Source organism: Suricata suricatta, chromosome 1, assembly GCF_006229205.1.
Source record: "Suricata suricatta isolate VVHF042 chromosome 1, meerkat_22Aug2017_6uvM2_HiC, whole genome shotgun sequence".
Taxonomy (NCBI): domain Eukaryota; kingdom Metazoa; phylum Chordata; class Mammalia; order Carnivora; family Herpestidae; genus Suricata; species Suricata suricatta.
In genome coordinates, this window is record NC_043700.1 from 57,522,762 (window position 1) to 57,529,100 (window position 6,339).

Below are 6,339 nucleotides of genomic sequence, written 5' to 3' on the forward strand. Positions count from 1 at the left end.
TCCTAGGGGGAAAAAAAAAACAGCAAAAAAACAAAAAAAAACCATCATGTAATTTCTGTCCTTGACGGAATGTATTAAATAAGCAAACACCACCAACAAGCAAAACAAGTACTACAATGTAAAAATATTAAAAAAAAAAAACCCTCTCACATGCATAAATGAAAGATTGCACACAAAGAGCTCATATCTTTTCAAGCTTCAATAGTAAATATTCTGCTACTATGTATTAAATACTGCATGGTTTGCCCAAGCTAAGATGAAACCACATCATAAATCAATAAGCACTTTGCATTTTCTTTAATTATCTACTCAAAGTCATGCCTACTGCACCTCTAAACATTTCATTAAATCCAATGATACAGCAAACACTCCCAAAATAAACTTAGATTGTATTGCAGTTTCACTTAACAGTATGAAGGCAAGTTTTTAAATGGCTTGACTGATGTGTCATCCTTTTAGAACCTATGTGCTCCTTGGGAATCTAACCCATCTTAACATGTGGGAAGGTAAGGGTGTAGGCTACAGCATTATTAATCTTATCACTCTCCATCCAGATTGTTCCTGCTAAACTCTTACTTTCAAAATCCTCAAGGTGAAAAACAGGTATCATCCTCTATCTTCATATATCCCCCAAAACTCCCAGAAGTATTTTTCAAGTTCTCCAAGGATCATATTATATTTCATTTCACACCGAGTAAGCATAGATGCTTCAGCCTACCACTAAATATCCACCTGCCAAAAAGGATGTTCAATTCCACTCTGGTGGGCACCACTAAACCAAGGGGTTTCTCTCATTTGTCTCAATGGAAGAACAACTCCATGAATGATAGAAGGAAAAAATTACAATACTACTCTCAACCTCTGCCAGGACTCCTACGAATTCTCACATTTTCAGCTCATGTTTTTATATTGATTATTTTAGAGCAGTGACGTGAGCATTATAGCAATGAGGTGTTATATTTTGAAAATCCCTAGAGGAGGTATCTGGAATTTCCTGCATGATTTCTGAAGCATAGGAATGTACTTAACATATATGACTTTTTTTAGGTTTGAGGCCTAAGTCAAAACTCAACCCCATGTATTTTAAGGGCACTTGGAACATTCTTCAGAATAGATCATATGATAGGCTCAATAAGGAAGTGTCATTAAATTTAAGAAGATTAAATTATATCAGGTATTTTTTTCTAACCATAATGGTATGAAAAGAGAAATCAATTATCAAAAAAGGAAAAAAAACCCATTAATACATGAAGGCAAAACAAAATGCCACCAAATAACCAATGGGTTGACAAAGAAACCAAAGTGGAAATGGAAAACAAAAACAAAACCTTGAGATATCAAAATGGAAACACAATATTCTGTAATCTGTGGGATACAGCAAAAAAGCATTTCTGAGAGGGACATTCAAAGTGATGCAGGCCTACATCAAGAAACAAGAAAATTTTCTATCTAACCCTAAATCTAAAAAAGTAGAAAGAGAAATACAAATGAAGGCCAAAGTTACTAGAAGAAAGGATATAATAAAGATTAGAGCAGAGAGTAATAGAAGAAAATAAAAAACAATAGAAAATAATATATATGAATCTGAGAAAAGATAAATAAAACTGATATACCTTTAGCCAAATTCATCAAACAAAAGAGGGGGATGTAACATAAATAAAATCATATATTAAAAATTTTTAGTGTTTATTTTTGAGTGAGAAAGAGAGACACAGAGTGTAAGTAGGGGAGGGGGAGAGAGAAGGCCAAGGCACAGAATCCAAAGCAGAATTCAGGCTCTCAGCTGTCAGATGTCAGCCTGAGGGGTTCCTGAACTCATGAACCATGAGATCATAACCTGAGCTGAAGTTGGATACTTAATGGACTGAGGCACCCAAGCACCTCATTAAATTCATAAATTAAAGAGGAGAAGTTACAACTGACACCACAGAAATGCAAAGGATTAAAAAGACAACTATGATAATCTAGGTCAATAAATTAGACAACCTAGAAAATATACAGAAAGTCCTAGAAAAACATGCAGTCTTCCAAGACTGAATCAGGAAGAAAAAGAAATTCTGAACAGGCCAATTACTAGTAATAAAGTTGAATTGGTAATCAAAAAATTTTTTAACAAACCAAAGCAAAGTACTAGAGGTCTTTACAGGTGAATTATTGTAAATATTTAAATAAGAGGTAAGACTCATCTTTCTCAAACAATGTAAAGAAAACTGATGAAAAAGAATGCTGCCAAGTTCATACTAGGAAGTTTGCATTACATGACACAAAAATCAGAAAAAGACTCTAAAAACAAAAAATTAAAAGATAAAAAGGAAATTAAAGGCCAATATCCTTCATGAACATAGATACGAAAATTATCAACAAAATATCAGCAAACTGAATTCAACAGTATACTGATAATAATTACATAATTCCATAATTATCACAATAGATACAGAAGAAGTGCTTGAGGAAAAATAATCCAAATCCATTCATGGTAAAACTCTCAAAATGGGTATAGAGGAAACATATTTCAATATAATAAGGGGCATTTATGACAAATTCAGGATAACATCATACTCAATCATGAAAAGCTGAAAGCTTTTCCTTTAAGATCAGGAACAAGACAAGGATGCCCAATTCTACCACTTATTCAACATACTATTGGAATTCCTAGCCACAGAAATAAGATAAGAGAAAGAAATAAAAGTCATCCAAATTGTTAAGAAATAAGTAATTGGTTTCAAATGACATAATAGATAGAAAAAATGCTAAAGACTCCACTAAAAACTATTATAAATAATAAACTCAGTAAAGTTGTAGGATATAAAATTAATAACAAAACTTTGTTGTATTTTAATGTACTAATAACTATCAGAAAGAAATTAAGGAAGAAAATTCATTTGTAACTGCATGAAAAGAATAAAATATTTCAGCATAGATGTAACCAAGGAGGTGAAAGACTGATACTCTGAAAACTATAAACATTGGTAAAAGGAAATGAAGATGAAACAAATAAATGGAAATATATACCATCCTCATGGATTGGAAGAATTAATATTGTTATAATTTGCCTGCTACCCAAGACAATCCACAGATTCAGTGTAATCCTTACAAAAATATCAACGGCACTTTTGATGGAACTAGAACAAATATCCCTAAAGTCTGTATGGATCCACATATGAGCTTGCATAGCCAAAGAAATCTTGAAAAAAAAAAAGAACAAAACTGGACATATCACATTTCCAAAGATTAAACTACATCACAAAGATATGTTATCAAAACAGTATGGTATTGACACAAAAATAGACACATGACTCAATGGAGCAAAATAGTCCAGAAATAAACCCATGCATATTGGTTAATTAATCATTATATAGTCCCTTATATTGTATTGTTAATTAATCACAAAAAAGGCAAGAATATAAAATGAGAAAGGACAGTCTTTAATAAATGGTGCTGGGAAAACTAGATATCTACATTCAAACAAATTAAACTGGACCAGTTTCTTACACCATATACAACAAACAAACAAACAAACAAACAAACAAACAAAAAACCCAAATGGGTTAGAGACCTAAATATAAGACCTGAAATCATGGAACCCCTAGAAGTAAACATCAGCAGTAAACTCTTGGACATCAGCTTTAGCAATATTTTTAGGGGTCTGTCCACTCAAGTAAGGGCAACAAAGATAAATACATAGAATTGGGATTACATTAAACTAAAAAGATTTTGCACAGTGAAGGAAAAATATCAACAAAATAAAAAAGTGACATATTTGAATGGAACAGAAATTTGTAAATCTCTCTGATAAAAGATTAATATCAAACACACACACACACACACACACACACACACACACAAATCTCTTTGAAAAATGGGCAAAGCCCTTGAATAGAAATCTTTTTCAAAGACATACAGATGGTCAATAGACCCATGAAAAGATGCTCAAAATCACTAATGGTCAGGCAAATACAAATCACCTCATATCTGTCAGAATGGTTAATATCAAAAGGACAAAAAATAAGAAGTTGTGAAAATGTGAGAAAAGAGAACACTTGGGTATTGTTGGTGGGTATGTATATTAGTGTAGCCACTGTAGGAAACAGTATGGAATTTCTTTAAAAAACTAAAAATAGAATTTCCAAATAATCCAGCAATTTCAATTTTGGCTATTTATCAAAAAAAAAGCACCCTAAAACACTAATTTGGTAGAAATGTGTGTGTGTTTGTGTGTATATGTGTGTACACACATATGATCGCATAAATGTGATCACACACACACACACACACACACACACACACACACGAATATTACTCAGCCATAAAAAGGAATGAAATCTTGCCATTTGTGACAACATACATGGACCCAGAAGGTATTATGCTAAGTGAAATAAGTTAGAGAAAAAAAAGGACCTTAACTTTTCACTTATATGTGGAATCTAAAAAACAGAAACAGACTTATAAATACATAAAACAAAGTAGTGGTTGCTAGGTAAGAAGGGAGGTGAAAGAATGGGCCAAATAGGTAAAAGTGTTAAGAGGCACAAACTTCTATTTATAAAATAAATAATTCACAGAGTTGTGAAATACAGCATAGTAATATAGTCAATACTATTATAGTAACTGTATGGAGACATGGTAACGAGATGTATTATCATTATCATTTTATAATGTATGTAAATATTAAATCAATATGTTGAACAGCTGAAACTAACATAATAGTGATTGTCTACTTCATTAAAAAATCAAAACAAAAGGAAATCTCAATATCTAGTCACATGTACATTAATTTTGACTCAGTAATTGTACAAAATAAAAAACACTAGTCAGATCTGCAAGGGCATGGGAAAAATAAAAACAAGATAAACACAAACTAGAAATTACCTGAATTTGCTAAAATGGAGCACAATTGGTTAAATGGTGATTTGACACAACAGTGTATTATACTGCTCTTAAAAAATGTAGATCAAGATCTATGAATCTGAAGGATTGTTTACAATACATTTGAAATAACACAAGAAAGATGTAGGGAGATATTTGGAGCATGATCTCACTTTTTCGAAAAACAAGCAAAGAGTCCCCTTTATATTCATGTATAATCATGGATAATGATGTGGAAAAACGTATGCCAAGCTTTTTATCATACTTTATAAGTAAAAATTCCAGTGAAGAGAGAAAAGAAAAACACTGTAAAATAGAAATAAATAAAATAGAAATGGTGTATATTAACAGAAAATATGTTTCTATGTATGAAAATACTTTAAAAAGATTGAACAATACAAAAATACTAGAAAGTAAAAAGGAAAAATGGAAAAGTTAATTTGATTGTGCTTTGGGATTGTGACCAAGTTACTTAGAATTTTGTTAATTTTCATAGAGCTTCTTCAGTAAAGTATTTGGGGAAAAATGCCTGGGGTTTGTTTTGTGTAAATATTTTCAGGTTTTCTTTCAACTGCATGTTCTTTATTAAATCTTCCTTTAGCACTTCAAATTAAAGTACTTAGTTCCCCCTCTAAAATATTATAGCAATTATGTTCTGTATAATGTGACAATTAAAACTATTAATCACCTACTGTTTCATGATTTAACTTTATCTTTTTGACCTACATATATTTTAAATTTGTATTAGAATTCAAATATTTGTCATATTATCCAATTAGATTTTGAATTTCTTGTGGATAGAAAATCTAATAAATCTTGGATTTCTCTAAGTATTCATGACTTTGTGTTGCATGTACAGATGCCCTGAATAAAAGTTGTGGAATTAATAGTAAGGATTTTTGTCATAAGGTGGGCAATTGATTTAATTTGCTACCCATTCTCTCACTCAACAAATATTTACTTAATTGGCACTTGAGTAAAAGTGCTTCTGTGGGTACTTGGATTCTAGATAGAAAACTGTCATGTGTTCCTGACAATAAATGAGAACACAATATAATAGCAGACACTGATATGAGCAGTAAAGAACAGATAAGACAGGGAAAGAGGGGCAGATAGAAGTAATTTCTATTCTGATGAGGCACCATTTGAGCAAGACCTAAATTCCGTGAGAAAAGCCTCATATGGGAGCTCCACTGGCGCTATTGGTTAGCTCGCGGTACTTACACAAAAAGCATCGGATGGATAACTGAGAGAAGATTACTTCAGGCAGAATGAGTAATGCTGGTTGTGTTCTAGGAAAGAAAGGAAGCCTGTGTAGCTTGAGTATCTATGATCAAGAAGAAACACGGTAGGGGAAAGGTCAGGCAGACAGCAAAGAACACATGCAGGTCCTTCTTCGATTTAAGATTTTATTCCAAAGCATTAGGCAGCCGTTAGAATGAAGAAGTGACATCATCACATATATATTTATTT